Raw genomic sequence first — 27,033 nt, 5'->3', positions numbered from 1 at the left:
CCCAGCGACAGCGATTAGCTATGATGGAGCTCCTGGAGCGGAATATGACATGGAGGGTGCGAAAGAGAGGGGGGAATCGAGAGCTGCGCGGAGAAGGAGGCAAGGGTGGGTAGAGAGAAAATGACGGTGGAAGGGGCGAGCGGAGGAGAAAACATCCTCCCAGCGACAGTGAGGAGCTATGATGGAACTCCTGGAGCGGAATATGACATGGAGGGTGCGAAAGAGAGGGGGGAATCGAGAGCTGCGCGGAAAAGGAGGCAAGGGTGGGTAGAGAGAAAATGACGGTGGAAGGGGCGAGCGGAGGAGAAAACATCCTCCCAGCGACAGCAAGGAGCTATGATGGAGCTCCTGGAGCGGAATATGACATGGAGGGTGCGAAAGAGAGGGGGGAATCGAGAGCTGCGCGGAAAAGGAGGCAAGGGTGGGTAGAGAGAAAATGACGGTGGAAGGGGCGAGCGGAGGAGAAAACATCCTCCCAGCGACAGTGAGGAGCTATGATAGAACTCCTGGAGTGGAATATGACATTGAGGGTGCGAAAGAGAGGGGGGAATCGAGAGCTGCGCGGAAAAGGAGGCAAGGGTGGGTAGAGAGAAAATGACGGTGGAAGGGGCGAGCGGAGGAGAAAACATCCTCCCAGCGACAGCGAGGAGCTATGATGGAGCTCCTGGAGCGGAATATGACATGGAGGGTGTGAAAGAGAGGGGGGAATCGAGAGCTGCGCGGAAAAGGAGGCAAGGGTGGGTAGAGAGAAAATGACGGTGGAAGGGGCGAGCGGAGGAGAAAACTTCCTCCCAGCGACAGTGAGGAGCTATGATGGAACTCCTGGAGCGGAATATGACATGGAGGGTGCGAAAGAGAGGGGGGAATCGAGAGCTGCGCGGAAAAGGAGGCAAGGGTGGGTAGAGAGAAAATGACGGTGGAAGGGGCGAGCGGAGGAGAAAACATCCTCCCAGCGACAGTGAGGAGCTATGATGGAACTCCTGGAGCGGAATATGACATGGAGGGTGCGAAAGAGAGGGGGGAATCGAGAGCTGCGCGGAAAAGGAGGCAAGGGTGGGTAGAGAGAAAATGACGGTGGAAGGGGCGAGCGGAGGATAAAACATCCTCCCAGCGACAGCAAGGAGCTATGATGGAGCTCCTGGAGCGGAATATGACATGGAGGGTGCGAAAGAGAGGGGGGAATCGAGAGCTGTGCGGAAAAGGAGGCAAGGGTGGGTAGAGAGAAAATGACGGTGGAAGGGGCAAGCGGAGGAGAAAACTTCCTCCCAGCGACAGTGAGGAGCTATGATGGAACTCCTGGAGCGGAATATGACATGGAGGGTGCGAAAGAGAGGGGGGAATCGAGAGCTGCGCGGAAAAGGAGGCAAGGGTGGGTAGAGAGAAAATGACGGTGGAAGGGGCGAGCGGAGGAGAAAACATCCTCCCAGCGACAGTGAGGAGCTATGATGGAACTCCTGGAGCGGAATATGACATGGAGGGTGCGAAAGAGAGGGGGGAATCGAGAGCTGCGCGGAAAAGGAGGCAAGGGTGGGTAGAGAGAAAATGACGGTGGAAGGGGCGAGCGGAGGAGAAAACATCCTCCCAGCAACAGCGAGGAGCTATGATGGAGCTCCTGGAGCGGAATATGACATGGAGGGTGCGAAAGAGAGGGGGGAATTGAGAGCTGCGCGGAGAAGGAGGCAAGGGTGGGTAGAGAGAAATTGACGGTGGAAGGGGCGAGCGGAGGAGAAAACATCCTCCCAGCGACAGCGAGGAGCTATGATGGAGCTAATGGAGCGGAATATGACATGGAGGGTGCGAAAGAGAGGGGGGAATCGAGAGCTGCGCGGAAAAGGAGGCAAGGGTGGGTAGAGAGAAAATGACGGTGGAAGGGTGGAAGGGGCGAGCGGAGGAGAAAACATCCTCCCAGCGACAGCGAGGAGCTATGATGGAGCTCCTGGAGCGGAATATGACATGGAGGGTGCGAAAGAGAGGGGGGAATCGAGAGCTGCGCGGAAAAGGAGGAAAGGGTGGGTAGAGAGAAAATGACGGTGGAAGGGGCGAGCGGAGGAGAAAACATCCTCCCAGCGACAGCGAAGAGCTATGATGGAGCTCCTGGAGCGGAATATGACATGGAGGGTGCGAAAGAGAGGGGGGAATCGAGAGCTGCGCGGAGAAGGAGGCAAGGGTGGGTAGAGAGAAAATGACGGTGGAAGGGGCGAGCGGAGGAGAAAACATCCTCCCAGCGACAGTGAGGAGCTATGATGGAACTCCTGGAGCGGAATATGACATGGAGGGTGCGAAAGAGAGGGGGGAATCGAGAGCTGCGCGGAAAAGGAGGCAAGGGTGGGTAGAGAGAAAATGACGGTGGAAGGGGCGAGCGGAGGAGAAAACTTCCTCCCAGCGACAGTGAGGAGCTATGATGGAACTCCTGGAGCGGAATATGACATGGAGGGTGCGAAAGAGAGGGGGGAATCGAGAGCTGCGCGGAAAAGGAGGCAAGGGTGGGTAGAGAGAAAATGATGGTGGAAGGGGCGAGCGGAGGAGAAAACATCCTCCCAGCGACAGTGAGGAGCTATGATGGAACTCCTGGAGCGGAATATGACATGGAGGGTGCGAAAGAGAGGGGGGAATCGAGAGCTGCGCGGAAAAGGAGGCAAGGGTGGGTAGAGAGAAAATGACGGTGGAAGGGGCGAGCGGAGGAGAAAACATCATCCCAGCGACAGCAAGGAGCTATGATGGAGCTCCTGGAGCGGAATATGACATGGAGGGTGCGAAAGAGAGGGGGGAATCGAGAGCTGCGCGGAAAAGGAGGCAAGGGTGGGTAGAGAGAAAATGACGGTGGAAGGGGCGAGCGGAGGAGAAAACATCCTCCCAGCGACAGCGAGGAGCTATGATGGAGCTCCTGGAGCGGAATATGACATGGAGGGTGCGAAAGAGAGGGGGGAATTGAGAGCTGCGCGGAGAAGGAGGCAAGGGTGGGTAGAGAGAAAATGACGGTGGAAGGGGCGAGCGGAGGAGAAAACATCCTCCCAGCGACAGTGAGGAGCTATGATGGAACTCCTGGAGCAGAATATGACATGGAGGGTGCGAAAGAGAGGGGGGAATCGAGAGCTGCGCGGAAAAGGAGGCAAGGGTGGGTAGAGAGAAAATGACGGTGGAAGGGGCGAGCGGAGGAGAAAACATCCTCCCAGCGACAGCAAGGAGCTATGATGGAGCTCCTGGAGCGGAATATGACATGGAGGGTGCGAAAGAGAGGGGGGAATCGAGAGCTGCGCGGAAAAGGAGACAAGGGTGGGTAGAGAGAAAATGACGGTGGAAGGGGCGAGCGGAGGAGAAAACATCCTCCCAGCGACAGCGAGGAGCTATGATGGAGCTCCTGGAGCGGAATATGACATGGAGGGTGCGAAAGAGAGGGGGGAATCGAGAGCTGCGCGGAGAAGGAGGCAAGGGTGGGTAGAGAGAAAATGACGGTGGAAGGGGCGAGCGGAGGAGAAAACATCCTCCCAGCGACAGTGAGGAGCTATGATGGAACTCCTGGAGCGGAATATGACATGGAGGGTGCGAAAGAGAGGGGGGAATCGAGAGCTGCGCGGAAAAGGAGGCAAGGGTGGGTAGAGAGAAAATGACGGTGGAAGGGGCGAGCGGAGGAGAAAACATCCTCCCAGCGACAGCAAGGAGCTATGATGGAGCTCCTGGAGCGGAATATGACATGGAGGGTGCGAAAGAGAGGGGGGAATCGAGAGCTGCGCGGAAAAGGAGGCAAGGGTGGGTAGAGAGAAAATGACGGTGGAAGGGGCGAGCGGAGGAGAAAACATCCTCCCAGCGACAGCGAGGAGCTATGATGGAGCTCCTGGAGCGGAATATGACATGGAGGGTGCGAAAGAGAGGGGGGAATCGAGAGCTGCGCGGAGAAGGAGGCAAGGGTGGGTAGAGAGAAAATGACGGTGGAAGGGGCGAGCGGAGGAGAAAACATCCTCCCAGCGACAGTGAGGAGCTATGATGGAACTCCTGGAGCGGAATATGACATGGAGGGTGCGAAATAGAGGGGGGAATCGAGAGCTGCGCGGAAAAGGAGGCAAGGGTGGGTAGAGAGAAAATGACGGTGGAAGGGGCGAGCGGAGGAGAAAACATCCTCCCAGCGACAGCAAGGAGCTATGATGGAGCTCCTGGAGCGGAATATGACATGGAGGGTGCGAAAGAGAGGGGGGAATCGAGAGCTGCGCGGAAAAGGAGGCAAGGGTGGGTAGAGAGAAAATGACGGTGGAAGGGGCGAGCGGAGGAGAAAACATCCTCCCAGCGACAGTGAGGAGCTATGATGGAACTCCTGGAGCGGAATATGACATGGAGGGTGCGAAAGAGAGGGGGGAATCGAGAGCTGCGCGGAAAAGGAGGCAAGGGTGGGTAGAGAGAAAATGATGGTGGAAGGGGCGAGCGGAGGAGAAAACATCCTCCCAGCGACAGTGAGGAGCTATGATGGAACTCCTGGAGCGGAATATGACATGGAGGGTGCGAAAGAGAGGGGGGAATCGAGAGCTGCGCGGAAAAGGAGGCAAGGGTGGGTAGAGAGAAAATGACGGTGGAAGGGGCGAGCAGAGGAGAAAACATCCTCCCAGCGACAGCAAGGAGCTATGATGGAGCTCCTGGAGCGGAATATGACATGGAGGGTGCGAAAGAGAGGGGGGAATCGAGAGCTGCGCGGAAAAGGAGGCAAGGGTGGGTAGAGAGAAAATGACGGTGGAAGGGGCGAGCGGAGGAGAAAACTTCCTCCCAGCGACAGTGAGGAGCTATGATGGAACTCCTGGAGCGGAATATGACATGGAGGGTGCGAAAGAGAGGGGGGAATCGAGAGCTGCGCGGAAAAGGAGGCAAGGGTGGGTAGAGAGAAAATGACGGTGGAAGGGGCGAGCGGAGGAGAAAACATCCTCCCAGCGACAGTGAGGAGCTATGATGGAACTCCTGGAGCGGAATATGACATTGAGGGTGCGAAAGAGAGGGGGGAATCGAGAGCTGCGCGGAAAAGGAGGCAAGGGTGGGTAGAGAGAAAATGACGGTGGAAGGGGCGAGCGGAGGAGAAAACATCCTCCCAGCGACAGCGAGGAGCTATGATGGAGCTCCTGGAGCGGAATATGACATGGAGGGTGCGAAAGAGAGGGGGGAATCGAGAGCTGCGCGGAAAAGGAGGCAAGGGTGGGTAGAGAGAAAATGATGGTGGAAGGGGCGAGCGGAGGAGAAAACATCCTCCCAGCGACAGTGAGGAGCTATGATGGAACTCCTGGAGCGGAATATGACATGGAGGGTGCGAAAGAGAGGGGGGAATCGAGAGCTGCGCGGAAAAGGAGGCAAGGGTGGGTAGAGAGAAAATGACGGTGGAAGGGGCGAGCAGAGGAGAAAACATCCTCCCAGCGACAGCAAGGAGCTATGATGGAGCTCCTGGAGCGGAATATGACATGGAGGGTGCGAAAGAGAGGGGGGAATCGAGAGCTGCGCGGAAAAGGAGGCAAGGGTGGGTAGAGAGAAAATGACGGTGGAAGGGGCGAGCGGAGGAGAAAACTTCCTCCCAGCGACAGTGAGGAGCTATGATGGAACTCCTGGAGCGGAATATGACATGGAGGGTGCGAAAGAGAGGGGGGAATCGAGAGCTGCGCGGAAAAGGAGGCAAGGGTGGGTAGAGAGAAAATGACGGTGGAAGGGGCGAGCGGAGGAGAAAACATCCTCCCAGCGACAGTGAGGAGCTATGATGGAACTCCTGGAGCGGAATATGACATTGAGGGTGCGAAAGAGAGGGGGGAATCGAGAGCTGCGCGGAAAAGGAGGCAAGGGTGGGTAGAGAGAAAATGACGGTGGAAGGGGCGAGCGGAGGAGAAAACATCCTCCCAGCGACAGCGAGGAGCTATGATGGAGCTCCTGGAGCGGAATATGACATGGAGGGTGCGAAAGAGAGGGGGGAATCGAGAGCTGCGCGGAAAAGGAGGCAAGGGTGGGTAGAGAGAAAATGACGGTGGAAGGGGCGAGCGGAGGAGAAAACATCCTCCCAGCGACAGTGAGGAGCTATGATGGAGCTCCTGGAGCGGAATATGACATGGAGGGTGCGAAAGAGAGGGGGGAATCGAGAGCTGCGCGGAAAAGGAGGCAAGGGTGGGTAGAGAGAAAATGACGGTGGAAGGGGCGAGCGGAGGAGAAAACATCCTCCCAGCGACAGTGAGGAGCTATGATGGAACTCCTGGAGCGGAATATGACATTGAGGGTGCGAAAGAGAGGGGGGAATCGAGAGCTGCGCGGAAAAGGAGGCAAGGGTGGGTAGAGAGCAAATGACGGTGGAAGGGGCAAGCGGAGGAGAAAACATCCTCCCAGCGACAGCGAGGAGCTATGATGGAGCTCCTGGAGCGGAATATGACATGGAGGGTGCGAAAGAGAGGGGGGAATCGAGAGCTGCGCGGAAAAGGAGGCAAGGGTGGGTAGAGAGAAAATGACGGTGGAAGGGGCGAGCGGAGGAGAAAACATCCTCCCAGCGACAGCGAGGAGCTATGATGGAGCTCCTGGAGCGGAATATGACATGGAGGGTGCGCAAGAGAGGGGGGAATCGAGAGCTGCGCGGAAAAGGAGGAAAGGGTGGGTAGAGAGAAAATGACGGTGGAAGGGGCGAGCAGAGGAGAAAACATCCTCCCAGCGACAGCGAGGAGCTATGATGGAGCTCCTGGAGCGGAATATGACATGGAGGGTGCGAAAGAGAGGGGGGAATCGAGAGCTGTGCGGAGAAGGAGGCAAGGGTGGGTAGAGAGAAAATGACGGTGGAAGGGGCGAGCGGAGGAGAAAACATCCTCCCAGCAACAGCGAGGAGCTATGATGGAGCTCCTGGAGCGGAATATGACATGGAGGGTGCGAAAGAGAGGGGGGAATCGAGAGCTGCGTGGAAAAGGAGGCAAGGGTGGGTAGAAAGAAAATGACGGTGGAAGGGGCGAGCGGAGGAGAAAACATCCTCCCAGCGACAGCGAGGAGCTATGATGGAGCTCCTGGAGCGGAATATGACATGGAGGGTGCGAAAGAGAGGGGGGAATCAAGAGCTGCGCGGAAAAGGAGGAAAGGGTGGGTAGAGAGAAAATGACGGTGGAAGGGGCGAGCAGAGGAGAAAACATCCTCCCAGCGACAGCGAGGAGCTATGATGGAGCTCCTGGAGCGGAATATGACATGGAGGGTTCGAAAGAGAGGGGGGAATCGAGAGCTGCGCGGAGAAGGAGGCAAGGGTGGGTAGAGAGAAAATGACGGTGGAAGGGGCGAGCGGAGGAGAAAACATCCTCCCAGCGACAGCGAAGAGCTATGATGGAGCTCCTGGAGCGGAATATGACATGGAGGGTGCGAAAGAGAGGGGGGAATCGAGAGCTGCGCGGAAAAGGAGGCAAGGGTGGGTAGAGAGAAAATGACGGTGGAAGGGGCGAGCGGAGGAGAAAACATCCTCCCAGCGACAGCGAGGAGCTATGATGGAGCTCCTGGAGCGGAATATGACATGGAGGGTGCGAAAGAGAGGGGGGAATCGAGAGCTGCGCGGAAAAGGAGGCAAGGGTGGGTAGAGAGAAAATGACGGTGGAAGGGGCGAGCGGAGGAGAAAACATCCTCCCAGCGACAGCGAGGAGCTATGATGGAGCTCCTGGAGCGGAATATGACATGGAGGGTGCGAAAGAGAGGGGGGAATCGAGAGCTGCGCGGAGAAGGAGGCAAGGGTGGGTAGAGAGAAAATGACGGTGGAAGGGGCGAGCGGAGGAGAAAACATCCTCCCAGCGACAGTGAGGAGCTATGATGGAACTCCTGGAGCGGAATATGACATGGAGGGTGCGAAAGAGAGGGGGGAATCGAGAGCTGCGCGGAAAAGGAGGCAAGGGTGGGTAGAGAGAAAATGACGGTGGAAGGGGCGAGCGGAGGAGAAAACATCCTCCCAGCGACAGCAAGGAGCTATGATGGAGCTCCTGGAGCGGAATATGACATGGAGGGTGCGAAAGAGAGGGGGGAATCGAGAGCTGCGCGGAAAAGGAGGCAAGGGTGGGTAGAAAGAAAATGACGGTGGAAGGGGCGAGCGGAGGAGAAAACATCCTCCCAGCGACAGCGAGGAGCTATGATGGAGCTCCTGGAGCGGAATATGACATGGAGGGTGCGAAAGAGAGGGGGGAATCGAGAGCTGCGCGGAGAAGGAGGCAAGGGTGGGTAGAGAGAAAATGACGGTGGAAGGGGCGAGCGGAGGAGAAAACATCCTCCCAGCGACAGTGAGGAGCTATGATGGAACTCCTGGAGCGGAATATGACATGGAGGGTGCGAAAGAGAGGGGGGAATCGAGAGCTGCGCGGAAAAGGAGGCAAGGGTGGGTAGAGAGAAAATGACGGTGGAAGGGGCGAGCGGAGGAGAAAACATCCTCCCAGCGACAGCAAGGAGCTATGATGGAGCTCCTGGAGCGGAATATGACATGGAGGGTGCGAAAGAGAGGGGGGAATCGAGAGCTGCGCGGAAAAGGAGGCAAGGGTGGGTAGAGAGAAAATGACGGTGGAAGGGGCGAGCGGAGGAGAAAACATCCTCCCAGCGACAGTGAGGAGCTATGATGGAACTCCTGGAGCGGAATATGACATGGAGGGTGCGAAAGAGAGGGGGGAATCGAGAGCTGCGCGGAAAAGGAGGCAAGGGTGGGTAGAGAGAAAATGATGGTGGAAGGGGCGAGCGGAGGAGAAAACATCCTCCCAGCGACAGTGAGGAGCTATGATGGAACTCCTGGAGCGGAATATGACATGGAGGGTGCGAAAGAGAGGGGGGAATCGAGAGCTGCGCGGAAAAGGAGGCAAGGGTGGGTAGAGAGAAAATGACGGTGGAAGGGGCGAGCGGAGGAGAAAACATCCTCCCAGCGACAGCAAGGAGCTATGATGGAGCTCCTGGAGCGGAATATGACATGGAGGGTGCGAAAGAGAGGGGGGAATCGAGAGCTGCGCGGAAAAGGAGGCAAGGGTGGGTAGAGAGAAAATGACGGTGGAAGGGGCGAGCGGAGGAGAAAACTTCCTCCCAGCGACAGTGAGGAGCTATGATGGAACTCCTGGAGCGGAATATGACATGGAGGGTGCGAAAGAGAGGGGGGAATCGAGAGCTGCGCGGAAAAGGAGGCAAGGGTGGGTAGAGAGAAAATGACGGTGGAAGGGGCGAGCGGAGGAGAAAACATCCTCCCAGCGACAGTGAGGAGCTATGATGGAACTCCTGGAGCGGAATATGACATGGAGGGTGCGAAAGAGAGGGGGGAATCGAGAGCTGCGCGGAAAAGGAGGCAAGGGTGGGTAGAGAGAAAATGACGGTGGAAGGGGCGAGCGGAGGAGAAAACATCCTCCCAGCGACAGCAAGGAGCTATGATGGAGCTCCTGGAGCGGAATATGACATGGAGGGTGCGAAAGAGAGGGGGGAATCGAGAGCTGCGCGGAAAAGGAGGCAAGGGTGGGTAGAGAGAAAATGACGGTGGAAGGGGCAAGCGGAGGAGAAAACTTCCTCCCAGCGACAGTGAGGAGCTATGATGGAACTCCTGGAGCGGAATATGACATGGAGGGTGCGAAAGAGAGGGGGGAATCGAGAGCTGCGCGGAAAAGGAGGCAAGGGTGGGTAGAGAGAAAATGACGGTGGAAGGGGCGAGCGGAGGAGAAAACATCCTCCCAGCGACAGTGAGGAGATATGATGGAACTCCTGGAGCGGAATATGACATGGAGGGTGCGAAAGAGAGGGGGGAATCGAGAGCTGCGCGGAAAAGGAGGCAAGGGTGGGTAGAGAGAAAATGACGGTGGAAGGGGCGAGCGGAGGAGAAAACATCCTCCCAGCGACAGCAAGGAGCTATGATGGAGCTCCTGGAGCGGAATATGACATGGAGGGTGCGAAAGAGAGGGGGGAATCGAGAGCTGCGCGGAAAAGGAGGCAAGGGTGGGTAGAGAGAAAATGACGGTGGAAGGGGCAAGCGGAGGAGAAAACTTCCTCCCAGCGACAGTGAGGAGCTATGATGGAACTCCTGGAGCGGAATATGACATGGAGGGTGCGAAAGAGAGGGGGGAATCGAGAGCTGCGCGGAAAAGGAGGCAAGGGTGGGTAGAGAGAAAATGACGGTGGAAGGGGCGAGCGGAGGAGAAAACATCCTCCCAGCGACAGTGAGGAGCTATGATGGAACTCCTGGAGCGGAATATGACATGGAGGGTGCGAAAGAGAGGGGGGAATCGAGAGCTGCGCGGAAAAGGAGGCAAGGGTGGGTAGAGAGAAAATGACGGTGGAAGGGGCGAGCGGAGGAGAAAACGTCCTCCCAGCGACAGCAAGGAGCTATGATGGAGCTCCTGGAGCGGAATATGACATGGAGGGTGCGAAAGAGAGGGGGGAATCAAGAGCTGCGCGGAAAAGGAGGCAAGGGTGGGTAGAGAGAAAATGACGGTGGAAGGGGCGAGCGGAGGAGAAAACTTCCTCCCAGCGACAGTGAGGAGCTATGATGGAACTCCTGGAGCGGAATATGACATGGAGGGTGCGAAAGAGAGGGGGGAATCGAGAGCTGCGCGGAAAAGGAGGAAAGGGTGGGTAGAGAGAAAATGACGGTGGAAGGGGCGAGCAGAGGAGAAAACATCCTCCCAGCGACAGCGAGGAGCTATGATGGAGCTCCTGGAGCGGAATATGACATGGAGGGTGCGAAAGAGAGGGGGGAATCGAGAGCTGCGTGGAAAAGGAGGCAAGGGTGGGTAGAAAGAAAATGACGGTGGAAGGGGCGAGCGGAGGAGAAAACATCCTCCCAGCGACAGCGAGGAGCTATGATGGAGCTCCTGGAGCGGAATATGACATGGAGGGTGCGAAAGAGAGGGGGGAATCGAGAGCTGCGCGGAAAAGGAGGAAAGGGTGGGTAGAGAGAAAATGACGGTGGAAGGGGCGAGCAGAGGAGAAAACATCCTCCCAGCGACAGCGAGGAGCTATGATGGAGCTCCTGGAGCGGAATATGACATGGAGGGTGCGAAAGAGAGGGGGGAATCGAGAGCTGCGCGGAAAAGGAGGCAAGGGTGGGTAGAGAGAAAATGACGGTGGAAGGGGCGAGCGGAGGAGAAAACGTCCTCCCAGCGACAGCAAGGAGCTATGATGGAGCTCCTGGAGCGGAATATGACATGGAGGGTGCGAAAGAGAGGGGGGAATCGAGAGCTGCGCGGAAAAGGAGGCAAGGGTGGGTAGAGAGAAAATGACGGTGGAAGGGGCGAGCGGAGGAGAAAACTTCCTCCCAGCGACAGTGAGGAGCTATGATGGAACTCCTGGAGCGGAATATGACATGGAGGGTGCGAAAGAGAGGGGGGAATCGAGAGCTGCGCGGAAAAGGAGGAAAGGGTGGGTAGAGAGAAAATGACGGTGGAAGGGGCGAGCAGAGGAGAAAACATCCTCCCAGCGACAGCGAGGAGCTATGATGGAGCTCCTGGAGCTGGATGTAATATGGAGGGTGCGAGAAAGAGGGGGGAATCGAGAGCTGCGCGGAGAAGGAGGCAAGGGTGGGTAGAGAGAAAATGACGGTGGAAGGGGCGAGCGGAGGAGAAAACATCCTCCCAGCGACAGCAAGGAGCTATGATGGAGCTCCTGGAGCGGAATATGACATGGAGGGTGCGAAAGAGAGGGGGGAATCGAGAGCTGCGCGGAAAAGGAGGCAAGGGTGGGTAGAGAGAAAATGACGGTGGAAGGGGCGAGCGGAGGAGAAAACATCCTCCCAGCGACAGCGAGGAGCTATGATGGAGCTCCTGGAGCGGAATATGACATGGAGGGTGCGAAAGAGAGGGGGGAATCGAGAGCTGCGCGGAGAAGGAGGCAAGGGTGGGTAGAGAGAAAATGACGGTGGAAGGGGCGAGCGGAGGAGAAAACATCCTCCCAGCGACAGTGAGGAGCTATGATGGAACTCCTGGAGCGGAATATGACATGGAGGGTGCGAAAGAGAGGGGGGAATCGAGAGCTGCGCGGAAAAGGAGGCAAGGGTGGGTAGAGAGAAAATGACGGTGGAAGGGGCGAGCGGAGGAGAAAACATCCTCCCAGCGACAGCAAGGAGCTATGATGGAGCTCCTGGAGCGGAATATGACATGGAGGGTGCGAAAGAGAGGGGGGAATCGAGAGCTGCGCGGAAAAGGAGGCAAGGGTGGGTAGAAAGAAAATGACGGTGGAAGGGGCGAGCGGAGGAGAAAACATCCTCCCAGCGACAGCGAGGAGCTATGATGGAGCTCCTGGAGCGGAATATGACATGGAGGGTGCGAAAGAGAGGGGGGAATCGAGAGCTGCGCGGAGAAGGAGGCAAGGGTGGGTAGAGAGAAAATGACGGTGGAAGGGGCGAGCGGAGGAGAAAACATCCTCCCAGCGACAGTGAGGAGCTATGATGGAACTCCTGGAGCGGAATATGACATGGAGGGTGCGAAAGAGAGGGGGGAATCGAGAGCTGCGCGGAAAAGGAGGCAAGGGTGGGTAGAGAGAAAATGACGGTGGAAGGGGCGAGCGGAGGAGAAAACATCCTCCCAGCGACAGCAAGGAGCTATGATGGAGCTCCTGGAGCGGAATATGACATGGAGGGTGCGAAAGAGAGGGGGGAATCGAGAGCTGCGCGGAAAAGGAGGCAAGGGTGGGTAGAGAGAAAATGACGGTGGAAGGGGCGAGCGGAGGAGAAAACATCCTCCCAGCGACAGTGAGGAGCTATGATGGAACTCCTGGAGCGGAATATGACATGGAGGGTGCGAAAGAGAGGGGGGAATCGAGAGCTGCGCGGAAAAGGAGGCAAGGGTGGGTAGAGAGAAAATTATGGTGGAAGGGGCGAGCGGAGGAGAAAACATCCTCCCAGCGACAGTGAGGAGCTATGATGGAACTCCTGGAGCGGAATATGACATGGAGGGTGCGAAAGAGAGGGGGGAATCGAGAGCTGCGCGGAAAAGGAGGCAAGGGTGGGTAGAGAGAAAATGACGGTGGAAGGGGCGAGCGGAGGAGAAAACATCCTCCCAGCGACAGCAAGGAGCTATGATGGAGCTCCTGGAGCGGAATATGACATGGAGGGTGCGAAAGAGAGGGGGGAATCGAGAGCTGCGCGGAAAAGGAGGCAAGGGTGGGTAGAGAGAAAATGACGGTGGAAGGGGCGAGCGGAGGAGAAAACATCCTCCCAGCGACAGCGAGGAGCTATGATGGAGCTCCTGGAGCGGAATATGACATGGAGGGTGCGCAAGAGAGGGGGGAATCGAGAGCTGCGCGGAAAAGGAGGAAAGGGTGGGTAGAGAGAAAATGACGGTGGAAGGGGCGAGCAGAGGAGAAAACATCCTCCCAGCGACAGCGAGGAGCTATGATGGAGCTCCTGGAGCGGAATATGACATGGAGGGTGCGAAAGAGAGGGGGGAATTGAGAGCTGCGCGGAGAAGGAGGCAAGGGTGGGTAGAGAGAAAATGACGGTGGAAGGGGCGAGCGGAGGAGAAAACATCCTCCCAGCGACAGCGAGGAGCTATGATGGAGCTCCTGGAGCGGAATATGACATGGAGGGTGCGAAAGAGAGGGGGGAATCGAGAGCTGCGCGGAAAAGGAGGCAAGGGTGGGTAGAGAGAAAATGACGGTGGAATGGGCGAGCGGAGGAGAAAACATCCTCCCAGCGACAGCGAAGAGCTATGATGGAGCTCCTGGAGCGGAATATGACATGGAGGGTGCGAAAGAGAGGGGGGAATCGAGAGCTGCGCGGAGAAGGAGGCAAGGGTGGGTAGAGAGAAAATGACGGTGGAAGGGGCGAGCGGAGGAGAAAACATCCTCCCAGCGACAGTAAGGAGCTATGATGGAACTCCTGGAGCGGAATATGACATGGAGGGTGCGAAAGAGAGGGGGGAATCGAGAGCTGCGCGGAAAAGGAGGCAAGGGTGGGTAGAGAGAAAATGACGGTGGAAGGGGCGAGCGGAGGAGAAAACATCCTCCCAGCGACAGCAAGGAGCTATGATGGAGCTCCTGGAGCGGAATATGACATGGAGGGTGCGAAAGAGAGGGGGGAATCGAGAGCTGCGCGGAAAAGGAGGCAAGGGTGGGTAGAGAGAAAATGACGGTGGAAGGGGCGAGCGGAGGAGAAAACATCCTCCCAGCGACAGTGAGGAGCTATGATGGAACTCCTGGAGCGGAATATGACATGGAGGGTGCGAAAGAGAGGGGGGAATCGAGAGCTGCGCGGAAAAGGAGGCAAGGGTGGGTAGAGAGAAAATGATGGTGGAAGGGGCGAGCGGAGGAGAAAACATCCTCCCAGCGACAGTGAGGAGCTATGATGGAACTCCTGGAGCGGAATATGACATGGAGGGTGCGAAAGAGAGGGGGGAATCGAGAGCTGCGCGGAAAAGGAGGCAAGGGTGGGTAGAGAGAAAATGACGGTGGAAGGGGCGAGCGGAGGAGAAAACATCCTCCCAGCGACAGCAAGGAGCTATGATGGAGCTCCTGGAGCGGAATATGACATGGAGGGTGCGAAAGAGAGGGGGGAATCGAGAGCTGCGCGGAAAAGGAGGCAAGGGTGGGTAGAGAGAAAATGACGGTGGAAGGGGCGAGCGGAGGAGAAAACTTCCTCCCAGCGACAGTGAGGAGCTATGATGGAACTCCTGGAGCGGAATATGACATGGAGGGTGCGAAAGAGAGGGGGGAATCGAGAGCTGCGCGGAAAAGGAGGCAAGGGTGGGTAGAGAGAAAATGACGGTGGAAGGGGCGAGCGGAGGAGAAAACATCCTCCCAGCGACAGTGAGGAGCTATGATGGAACTCCTGGAGCGGAATATGACATGGAGGGTGCGAAAGAGAGGGGGGAATCGAGAGCTGCGCGGAAAAGGAGGCAAGGGTGGGTAGAGAGAAAATGACGGTGGAAGGGGCGAGCGGAGGAGAAAACATCCTCCCAGCGACAGCAAGGAGCTATGATGGAGCTCCTGGAGCGGAATATGACATGGAGGGTGCGAAAGAGAGGGGGGAATCGAGAGCTGCGCGGAAAAGGAGGCAAGGGTGGGTAGAGAGAAAATGACGGTGGAAGGGGCAAGCGGAGGAGAAAACTTCCTCCCAGCGACAGTGAGGAGCTATGATGGAACTCCTGGAGCGGAATATGACATGGAGGGTGCGAAAGAGAGGGGGGAATCGAGAGCTGCGCGGAAAAGGAGGCAAGGGTGGGTAGAGAGAAAATGACGGTGGAAGGGGCGAGCGGAGGAGAAAACATCCTCCCAGCGACAGTGAGGAGATATGATGGAACTCCTGGAGCGGAATATGACATGGAGGGTGCGAAAGAGAGGGGGGAATCGAGAGCTGCGCGGAAAAGGAGGCAAGGGTGGGTAGAGAGAAAATGACGGTGGAAGGGGCGAGCGGAGGAGAAAACATCCTCCCAGCGACAGCAAGGAGCTATGATGGAGCTCCTGGAGCGGAATATGACATGGAGGGTGCGAAAGAGAGGGGGGAATCGAGAGCTGCGCGGAAAAGGAGGCAAGGGTGGGTAGAGAGAAAATGACGGTGGAAGGGGCAAGCGGAGGAGAAAACTTCCTCCCAGCGACAGTGAGGAGCTATGATGGAACTCCTGGAGCGGAATATGACATGGAGGGTGCGAAAGAGAGGGGGGAATCGAGAGCTGCGCGGAAAAGGAGGCAAGGGTGGGTAGAGAGAAAATGACGGTGGAAGGGGCGAGCGGAGGAGAAAACATCCTCCCAGCGACAGTGAGGAGCTATGATGGAACTCCTGGAGCGGAATATGACATGGAGGGTGCGAAAGAGAGGGGGGAATCGAGAGCTGCGCGGAAAAGGAGGCAAGGGTGGGTAGAGAGAAAATGACGGTGGAAGGGGCGAGCGGAGGAGAAAACGTCCTCCCAGCGACAGCAAGGAGCTATGATGGAGCTCCTGGAGCGGAATATGACATGGAGGGTGCGAAAGAGAGGGGGGAATCAAGAGCTGCGCGGAAAAGGAGGCAAGGGTGGGTAGAGAGAAAATGACGGTGGAAGGGGCGAGCGGAGGAGAAAACTTCCTCCCAGCGACAGTGAGGAGCTATGATGGAACTCCTGGAGCGGAATATGACATGGAGGGTGCGAAAGAGAGGGGGGAATCGAGAGCTGCGCGGAAAAGGAGGAAAGGGTGGGTAGAGAGAAAATGACGGTGGAAGGGGCGAGCAGAGGAGAAAACATCCTCCCAGCGACAGCGAGGAGCTATGATGGAGCTCCTGGAGCGGAATATGACATGGAGGGTGCGAAAGAGAGGGGGGAATCGAGAGCTGCGTGGAAAAGGAGGCAAGGGTGGGTAGAAAGAAAATGACGGTGGAAGGGGCGAGCGGAGGAGAAAACATCCTCCCAGCGACAGCGAGGAGCTATGATGGAGCTCCTGGAGCGGAATATGACATGGAGGGTGCGAAAGAGAGGGGGGAATCGAGAGCTGCGCGGAAAAGGAGGAAAGGGTGGGTAGAGAGAAAATGACGGTGGAAGGGGCGAGCAGAGGAGAAAACATCCTCCCAGCGACAGCGAGGAGCTATGATGGAGCTCCTGGAGCGGAATATGACATGGAGGGTGCGAAAGAGAGGGGGGAATCGAGAGCTGCGCGGAAAAGGAGGCAAGGGTGGGTAGAGAGAAAATGACGGTGGAAGGGGCGAGCGGAGGAGAAAACTTCCTCCCAGCGACAGTGAGGAGCTATGATGGAACTCCTGGAGCGGAATATGACATGGAGGGTGCGAAAGAGAGGGGGGAATCGAGAGCTGCGCGGAAAAGGAGGAAAGGGTGGGTAGAGAGAAAATGACGGTGGAAGGGGCGAGCAGAGGAGAAAACATCCTCCCAGCGACAGCGAGGAGCTATGATGGAGCTCCTGGAGCTGGATGTAATATGGAGGGTGCGAGAGAGAGGGGGGAATCGAGAGCTGCGCGGAGAAGGAGGCAAGGGTGGGTAGAGAGAAAATGACGGTGGAAGGGGCGAGCGGAGGAGAAAACATCCTCCCAGCGACAGCAAGGAGCTATGATGGAGCTCCTGGAGCGGAATATGACATGGAGGGTGCGAAAGAGAGGGGGGAATCGAGAGCTGCGCGGAAAAGGAGGCAAGGGTGGGTAGAGAGAAAATGACGGTGGAAGGGGCGAGCGGAGGAGAAAACATCCTCCCAGCGACAGCGAGGAGCTATGATGGAGCTCCTGGAGCTGGATGTAATATGGAGGGTGCGAGAGAGAGGAGGGAATCGAGAGCTGCGTGGAGAAGGAGGCAAGGGTGGGTAGAGAGAAAATGACGGTGGAAGGGGCGAGCGGAGGAGAAAACATCCTCCCAGCGACAGTGAGGAGCTATGATGGAACTCCTGGATCGGAATATGACATGGAGGGTGCGAAAGAGAGGGGGGAATCGAGAGCTACGCGGAAAAGGAGGCAAGGGTGGGTAGAGAGAAAATGACGGTGGAAGGGGCGAGCGGAGGAGAAAACATCCTCCCAGCGACAGCAAGGAGCTATGATGGAGCTCCTGGAGCGGAATATGACATGGAGGGTGCGAAAGAGAGGGGGGAATCGAGAGCTGCGCGGAAAAGGAGGCAAGGGTGGGTAGAGAGAAAATGACGGTGGAAGGGGCGAGCGGAGGAGAAAACTTACTCCCAGCGACAGTGAGGAGCTATGATGGAACTCCTGGAGCGGAATATGACATGGAGGGTGCGAAAGAGAGGGGGGAATCGAGAGCTGCGCGGAAAAGGAGGCAAGGGTGGGTAGAGAGAAAATGACGGTGGAAGGGGCAAGCGGAGGAGAAAACTTCCTCCCAGCGACAGTGAGGAGCTATGATGGAACTCCTGGAGCGGAATATGACATGGAGGGTGCGAAAGAGAGGGGGGAATCGAGAGCTGCGCGGAAAAGGAGGCAAGGGTGGGTAGAGAGAAAATGACGGTGGAAGGGGCGAGCGGAGGAGAAAACATCCTCCCAGCGACAGTGAGGAGCTATGATGGAACTCCTGGAGCGGAATATGACATGGAGGGTGCGAAAGAGAGGGGGGAATCGAGAGCTGCGCGGAAAAGGAGGCAAGGGTGGGTAGAGAGAAAATGACGGTGGAAGGGGCGAGCGGAGGAGAAAACGTCCTCCCAGCGACAGCAAGGAGCTATGATGGAGCTCCTGGAGCGGAATATGACATGGAGGGTGCGAAAGAGAGGGGGGAATCGAGAGCTGCGCGGAAAAGGAGGCAAGGGTGGGTAGAGAGAAAATGACGGTGGAAGGGGCGAGCGGAGGAGAAAACTTACTCCCAGCGACAGTGAGGAGCTATGATGGAACTCCTGGAGCGGAATATGACATGGAGGGTGCGAAAGAGAGGGGGGAATCGAGAGCTGCGCGGAAAAGGAGGAAAGGGTGGGTAGAGAGAAAATGACGGTGGAAGGGGCGAGCAGAGGAGAAAACATCCTCCCAGCGACAGCGAGGAGCTATGATGGAGCTCCTGGAGCGGAATATGACATGGAGGGTGCGAAAGAGAGGGGGGAATCGAGAGCTGCGTGGAAAAGGAGGCAAGGGTGGGTAGAAAGAAAATGACGGTGGAAGGGGCGAGCGGAGGAGAAAACATCCTCCCAGCGACAGCGAGGAGCTATGATGGAGCTCCTGGAGCGGAATATGACATGGAGGGTGCGAAAGAGAGGGGGGAATCGAGAGCTGCGCGGAAAAGGAGGAAAGGGCGGGTAGAGAGAAAATGACGGTGGAAGGGGCGAGCGGAGGAGAAAACATCCTCCCAGCGACAGCGAGGAGCTATGATGGAGCTCCTGGAGCGGAATATGACATGGAGGGTGCGAAAGAGAGGGGGGAATCGAGAGCTGCGCGGAAAAGGAGGCAAGGGTGGGTAGAGAGAAAATGACGGTGGAAGGGGCGAGCGGAGGAGAAAACGTCCTCCCAGCGACAGCAAGGAGCTATGATGGAGCTCCTGGAGCGGAATATGACATGGAGGGTGCGAAAGAGAGGGGGGAATCGAGAGCTGCGCGGAAAAGGAGGCAAGGGTGGGTAGAGAGAAAATGACGGTGGAAGGGGCGAGCGGAGGAGAAAACTTCCTCCCAGCGACAGTGAGGAGCTATGATGGAACTCCTGGAGCGGAATATGACATGGAGGGTGCGAAAGAGAGGGGGGAATCGAGAGCTGCGCGGAAAAGGAGGAAAGGGTGGGTAGAGAGAAAATGACGGTGGAAGGGGCGAGCAGAGGAGAAAACATCCTCCCAGCGACAGCGAGGAGCTATGATGGAGCTCCTGGAGCTGGATGTAATATGGAGGGTGCGAGAGAGAGGGGGGAATCGAGAGCTGCGCGGAGAAGGAGGCAAGGGTGGGTAGAGAGAAAATGACGGTGGAAGGGGCGAGCGGAGGAGAAAACATCCTCCCAGCGACAGCAAGGAGCTATGATGGAGCTCCTGGAGCGGAATATGACATGGAGGGTGCGAAAGAGAGGGGGGAATCGAGAGCTGCGCGGAAAAGGAGGCAAGGGTGGGTAGAGAGAAAATGACGGTGGAAGGGGCGAGCGGAGGAGAAAACATCCTCCCAGCGACAGCGAGGAGCTATGATGGAGCTCCTGGAGCTGGATGTAATATGGAGGGTGCGAGAGAGAGGAGGGAATCGAGAGCTGCGCGGAGAAGGAGGCAAGGGTGGGTAGAGAGAAAATGACGGTGGAAGGGGCGAGCGGAGGAGAAAACATCCTCCCAGCGACAGCGAGGAGCTATGATGGAGCTCCTGGAGCTGGATGTAATATGGAGGGTGCGAGAGAGAGGAGGGAATCGAGAGCTGCGCGGAGAAGGAGGCAAGGGTGGGTAGAGAGAAAATGATGGTGGAAGGGGCGAGCGGAGGAGAAAACATCCTCCCAGCGACAGCAAGGAGCTATGATGGAGCTCCTGGAGCGGAATATGACATGGAGGGTGCGAAAGAGAGGGGGGAATCGAGAGCTGCGCGGAAAAGGAGGCAAGGGTGGGTAGAGAGAAAATGACGGTGGAAGGGGCGAGCGGAGGAGAAAACATGCTCCCAGCGACAGTTAGGAGCTATGATGGAGCTCCTGGAGCTGGATGTAATATGGAGGGTGCGAGAGAGAGGAGGGAATCGAGAGCTGCGCGGAGAAGGAGGCAAGGGTGGGTAGAGAGAAAATGACGGTGGAAGGGGCGAGCGGAGGAGAAAACATCCTCCCAGCGACAATGAGGAGCTATGATGGAACTCCTGGAGCGGAATATGACATGGAGGGTGCGAAAGAGAGGGGGGAATCGAGAGCTGCGCGGAAAAGGAGGCAAGGGTGGGTAGAGAGAAAATGACGGTGGAAGGGGCGAGCGGAGGAGAAAACATCCTCCCAGCGACAGCGAGGAGCTATGATGGAGCTCCTGGAGCTGGATGTAATATGGAGGGTGCGAGAGAGAGGGGGGAATCGAGAGCTGCGCGGAGAAGGAGGCAAGGGTGGGTAGAGAGAAAATGACGGTGGAAGGGGCGAGCGGAGGAGAAAACATCCTCCCAGCGACAGCAAGGAGCTATGATGGAGCTCCTGGAGCGGAATATGACATGGAGGGTGCGAAAGAGAGGGGGGAATCGAGAGCTGCGCGGAGAAGGAGGCAAGGGTGGGTAGAGAGAAAATGACGGTGGAAGGGGCGAGCGGAGGAGAAAACATCCTCCCAGCGACAGCAAGGAGCTATGATGGAGCTCCTGGAGCGGAATATGACATGGAGGGTGCGAAAGAGAGGGGGGAATCGAGAGCTGCGCGGAGAAGGAGGCAAGGGTGGGTAGAGAGAAAATGACGGTGGAAGGGGCGAGCGGAGGAGAAAACATCCTCCCAGCGACAGCAAGGAGCTATGATGGAGCTCCTGGAGCGGAATATGACATGGAGGGTGCGAAAGAGAGGGGGAATCGAAAACTGCGCGGAAAAGGAGGCAAGGGTGGGTAGAGAGAAAATGACGGTGGAAGGGGCGAGCGGAGGAGAAAACTTCCTCCCAGCGACAGTGAGGAGCTATGATGGAACTCCTGGAGCGGAATATGACATGGAGGGTGCGAAAGAGAGGGGGGAATCGAGAGCTGCGTGGAAAAGGAGGCAAGGGTGGGTAGAGAGAAAATGACGGTGGAAGGGGCGAGCGGAGGAGAAAACATCCTCCCAGCGACAGTGAGGAGCTATGATGGAACTCCTGGAGCGGAATATGACATGGAGGGTGCGAAAGAGAGGGGGGAATCGAGAGCTGCGCGGAAAAGGAGGCAAGGGTGGGTAGAGAGAAAATGACGGTGGAAGAGGCGAGCGGAGGAGAAAACATCCTCCCAGCGACAGTGAGGAGCTATGATGGAACTCCTGGAGCGGAATATGACATGGAGGGTGCGAAAGAGAGGGGGGAATCGAGAGCTGCGCGGAAAAGGAGGCAAGGGTGGGTAGGGAGAAAATGACGGTGGAAGGGGCGAGCGGAGGAGAAAACATCCTCCCAGCGACAGCGAGGAGCTATGATGGAGCTCCTGGAGCGGAATATGACATGGAGGGTGCGCAAGAGAGGGGGGAATCGAGAGCTGCGCGGAAAAGGAGGAAAGGGTGGGTAGAGAGAAAATGACGGTGGAAGGGGCGAGCAGAGGAGAAAACATCCTCCCAGCGACAGCGAGGAGCTATGATGGAGCTCCTGGAGCGGAATATGACATGGAGGGTGCGAAAGAGAGGGGGGAATTGAGAGCTGCGCGGAGAAGGAGGCAAGGGTGGGTAGAGAGAAAATGACGGTGGAAGGGGCGAGCGGAGGAGAAAACATCCTCCCAGCGACAGCGAGGAGCTATGATGGAGCTCCTGGAGCGGAATATGACATGGAGGGTGCGAAAGAGAGGGGGGAATCGAGAGCTGCGCGGAAAAGGAGGCAAGGGTGGGTAGAGAGAAAATGACGGTGGAAGGGGCGAGCGGAGGAGAAAACATCCTCCCAGCGACAGCGAAGAGCTATGATGGAGCTCCTGGAGCGGAATATGACATGGAGGGTGCGAAAGAGAGGGGGGAATCGAGAGCTGCGCGGAAAAGGAGGCAAGGGTGGGTAGAGAGAAAATGACGGTGGAAGGGGCGAGCGGAGGAGAAAACTTCCTCCCAGCGACAGTGAGGAGCTATGATGGAACTCCTGGAGCGGAATATGACATGGAGGGTGCGAAAGAGAGGGGGGAATCGAGAGCTGCGCGGAAAAGGAGGCAAGGGTGGGTAGAGAGAAAATGATGGTGGAAGGGGCGAGCGGAGGAGAAAACATCCTCCCAGCGACAGTGAGGAGCTATGATGGAACTCCTGGAGCGGAATATGACATGGAGGGTGCGAAAGAGAGGGGGGAATCGAGAGCTGCGCGGAAAAGGAGGCAAGGGTGGGTAGAGAGAAAATGACGGTGGAAGGGGCGAGCGGAGGAGAAAACATCCTCCCAGCGACAGCAAGGAGCTATGATGGAGCTCCTGGAGCGGAATATGACATGGAGGGTGCGAAAGAGAGGGGGGAATCGAGAGCTGCGCGGAAAAGGAGGCAAGGGTGGGTAGAGAGAAAATGACGGTGGAAGGGGCGAGCGGAGGAGAAAACATCCTCCCAGCGACAGCGAGGAGCTATGATGGAGCTCCTGGAGTGGAATATGACATGGAGGGTGCGAAAGAGAGGGGGGAATCGAGAGCTGCGCGGAGAAGGAGGCAAGGGTGGGTAGAGAGAAAATGACGGTGGAAGGGGCGAGCGGAGGAGAAAACATCCTCCCAGCGACAGTGAGGAGCTATGATGGAACTCCTGGAGCGGAATATGACATGGAGGGTGCGAAAGAGAGGGGGGAATCGAGAGCTGCGCGGAAAAGGAGGCAAGGGTGGGTAGAGAGAAAATGACGGTGGAAGGGGCGAGCGGAGGAGAAAACATCCTCCCAGCGACAGTGAGGAGCTATGATGGAACTCCTGGAGCGGAATATGACATGGAGGGTGCGAAAGAGAGGGGGGAATCGAGAGCTGCGCGGAAAAGGAGGCAAGGGTGGGTAGAGAGAAAATGACGGTGGAAGAGGCGAGCGGAGGAGAAAACATCCTCCCAGCGACAGTGAGGAGCTATGATGGAACTCCTGGAGCGGAATATGACATGGAGGGTGCGAAAGAGAGGGGGGAATCGAGAGCTGCGCGGAAAAGGAGGCAAGGGTGGGTAGAGAGAAAATGACGGTGGAAGGGGCGAGCGGAGGAGAAAACATCCTCCCAGTGACAGCGAGGAGCTATGATGGAGCTCCTGGAGCGGAATATGACATGGAGGGTGCGCAAGAGAGGGGGGAATCGAGAGCTGCGCGGAAAAGGAGGAAAGGGTGGGTAGAGAGAAAATGACGGTGGAAGGGGCGAGCAGAGGAGAAAACATCCTCCCAGCGACAGCGAGGAGCTATGATGGAGCTCCTGGAGCGGAATATGACATGGAGGGTGCGAAAGAGAGGGGGGAATTGAGAGCTGCGCGGAGAAGGAGGCAAGGGTGGGTAGAGAGAAAATGACGGTGGAAGGGGCGAGCGGAGGAGAAAACATCCTCCCAGCGACAGCGAGGAGCTATGATGGAGCTCCTGGAGCGGAATATGACATGGAGGGTGCGAAAGAGAGGGGGGAATCGAGAGCTGCGCGGAAAAGGAGGCAAGGGTGGGTAGAGAGAAAATGACGGTGGAATGGGCGAGCGGAGGAGAAAACATCCTCCCAGCGACAGCGAAGAGCTATGATGGAGCTCCTGGAGCGGAATATGACATGGAGGGTGCGAAAGAGAGGGGGGAATCGAGAGCTGCGCGGAGAAGGAGGCAAGGGTGGGTAGAGAGAAAATGACGGTGGAAGGGGCGAGCGGAGGAGAAAACATCCTCCCAGCGACAGTGAGGAGCTATGATGGAACTCCTGGAGCGGAATATGACATGGAGGGTGCGAAAGAGAGGGGGGAATCGAGAGCTGCGCGGAAAAGGAGGCAAGGGTGGGTAGAGAGAAAATGACGGTGGAAGGGGCGAGCGGAGGAGAAAACTTCCTCCCAGCGACAGTGAGGAGCTATGATGGAACTCCTGGAGCGGAATATGACATGGAGGGTGCGAAAGAGAGGGGGGAATCGAGAGCTGCGCGGAAAAGGAGGCAAGGGTGGGTAGAGAGAAAATGATGGTGGAAGGGGCGAGCGGAGGAGAAAACATCCTCCCAGCGACAGTGAGGAGCTATGATGGAACTCCTGGAGCGGAATATGACATGGAGGGTGCGAAAGAGAGGGGGGAATCGAGAGCTGCGCGGAAAAGGAGGCAAGGGTGGGTAGAGAGAAAATGACGGTGGAAGGGGCGAGCGGAGGAGAAAACATCCTCCCAGCGACAGCAAGGAGCTATGATGGAGCTCCTGGAGCGGAATATGACATGGAGGGTGCGAAAGAGAGGGGGGAATCGAGAGCTGCGCGGAAAAGGAGGCAAGGGTGGGTAGAGAGAAAATGACGGTGGAAGGGGCGAGCGGAGGAGAAAACATCCTCCCAGCGACAGCGAGGAGCTATGATGGAGCTCCTGGAGTGGAATATGACATGGAGGGTGCGAAAGAGAGGGGGGAATCGAGAGCTGCGCGGAGAAGGAGGCAAGGGTGGGTAGAGAGAAAATGACGGTGGAAGGGGCGAGCGGAGGAGAAAACATCCTCCCAGCGACAGTGAGGAGCTATGATGGAACTCCTGGAGCGGAATATGACATGGAGGGTGCGAAAGAGAGGGGGGAATCGAGAGCTGCGCGGAAAAGGAGGCAAGGGTGGGTAGAGAGAAAATGACGGTGGAAGGGGCGAGCGGAGGAGAAAACATCCTCCCAGCGACAGCAAGGAGCTATGATGGAGCTCCTGGAGCGGAATATGACATGGAGGGTGCGAAAGAGAGGGGGGAATCGAGAGCTGCGCGGAAAAGGAGGCAAGGGTGGGTAGAGAGAAAATGACGGTGGAAGGGGCGAGCGGAGGAGAAAACATCCTCCCAGCGACAGCGAGGAGCTATGATGGAGCTCCTGGAGCAGAATATGACATGGAGGGTGCGAAAGAGAGGGGGGAATCGAGAGCTGCGCGGAGAAGGAGGCAAGGGTGGGTAGAGAGAAAATGACGGTGGAAGGGGCGAGCGGAGGAGAAAACATCCTCCCAGCGACAGTGAGGAGCTATGATGGAACTCCTGGAGCGGAATATGACATGGAGGGTGCGAAAGAGAGGGGGGAATCGAGAGCTGCGCGGAAAAGGAGGCAAGGGTGGGTAGAGAGAAAATGACGGTGGAAGGGGCGAGCGGAGGAGAAAACATCCTCCCAGCGACAGCAAGGAGCTATGATGGAGCTCCTGGAGCGGAATATGACATGGAGGGTGCGAAAGAGAGGGGGGAATCGAGAGCTGCGCGGAAAAGGAGGCAAGGGTGGGTAGAGAGAAAATGACGGTGGAAGGGGCGAGCGGAGGAGAAAACATCCTCCCAGCGACAGTGAGGAGCTATGATGGAACTCCTGGAGCGGAATATGACATGGAGGGTGCGAAAGAGAGGGGGGAATCGAGAGCTGCGCGGAAAAGGAGGCAAGGGTGGGTAGAGAGAAAATGATGGTGGAAGGGGCAAGCGGAGGAGAAAACATCCTCCCAGCGACAGTGAGGAGCTATGATGGAACTCCTGGAGCGGAATATGACATGGAGGGTGCGAAAGAGAGGGGGGAATCGAGAGCTGCGCGGAAAAGGAGGCAAGGGTGGGTAGAGAGAAAATGACGGTGGAAGGGGCGAGCGGAGGAGAAAACATCCTCCCAGCGACAGCAAGGTGCTATGATGGAGCTCCTGGAGCGGAATATGACATGGAGGGTGCGAAAGAGAGGGGGGAATCGAGAGCTGCGCGGAAAAGGAGGCAAGGGTGGGTAGAGAGAAAATGACGGTGGAAGGGGCGAGCGGAGGAGAAAACATCCTCCCAGCGACAGCGAAGAGCTATGATGGAGCTCCTGGAGCGGAATATGACATGGAGGGTGCGAAAGAGAGGGGGAATCGAGAGCTGCGCGGAGAAGGAGGCAAGGGTGGGTAGAGAGAAAATGACGGTGGAAGGGGCGAGCGGAGGAGAAAACATCCTCCCAGCGACAGTGAGGAGCTATGATGGAACTCCTGGAGCGGAATATGACATGGAGGGTGCGAAAGAGAGGGGGGAATCGAGAGCTGCGCGGAAAAGGAGGCAAGGGTGGGTAGAGAGAAAATGACGGTGGAAGGGGCGAGCGGAGGAGAAAACTTCCTCCCAGCGACAGTGAGGAGCTATGATGGAACTCCTGGAGCGGAATATGACATGGAGGGTGCGAAAGAGAGGGGGGAATCGAGAGCTGCGCGGAAAAGGAGGCAAGGGTGGGTAGAGAGAAAATGATGGTGGAAGGGGCGAGCGGAGGAGAAAACATCCTCCCAGCGACAGTGAGGAGCTATGATGGAACTCCTGGAGCGGAATATGACATGGAGGGTGCGAAAGAGAGGGGGGAATCGAGAGCTGCGCGGAAAAGGAGGCAAGGGTGGGTAGAGAGAAAATGACGGTGGAAGGGGCGAGCGGAGGAGAAAACATCCTCCCAGCGACAGCAAGGAGCTATGATGGAGCTCCTGGAGCGGAATATGACATGGAGGGTGCGAAAGAGAGGGGGGAATCGAGAGCTGCGCGGAAAAGGAGGCAAGGGTGGGTAGAGAGAAAATGACGGTGGAAGGGGCGAGCGGAGGAGAAAACATCCTCCCAGCGACAGCGAGGAGCTATGATGGAGCTCCTGGAGTGGAATATGACATGGAGGGTGCGAAAGAGAGGGGGGAATCGAGAGCTGCGCGGAGAAGGAGGCAAGGGTGGGTAGAGAGAAAATGACGGTGGAAGGGGCGAGCGGAGGAGAAAACATCCTCCCAGCGACAGTGAGGAGCTATGATGGAACTCCTGGAGCGGAATATGACATGGAGGGTGCGAAAGAGAGGGGGGAATCGAGAGCTGCGCGGAAAAGGAGGCAAGGGTGGGTAGAGAGAAAATGACGGTGGAAGGGGCGAGCGGAGGAGAAAACATCCTCCCAGCGACAGCAAGGAGCTATGATGGAGCTCCTGGAGCGGAATATGACATGGAGGGTGCGAAAGAGAGGGGGGAATCGAGAGCTGCGCGGAAAAGGAGGCAAGGGTGGGTAGAGAGAAAATGACGGTGGAAGGGGCGAGCGGAGGAGAAAACATCCTCCCAGCGAC

Source organism: Pelophylax lessonae (assembly GCF_965119305.1).
Source record: "Pelophylax lessonae genome assembly, chromosome: 13".
In the NCBI taxonomy this organism is placed as follows: domain Eukaryota; kingdom Metazoa; phylum Chordata; class Amphibia; order Anura; family Ranidae; genus Pelophylax; species Pelophylax lessonae.
This window is presented reverse-complemented; position numbering follows the sequence as displayed.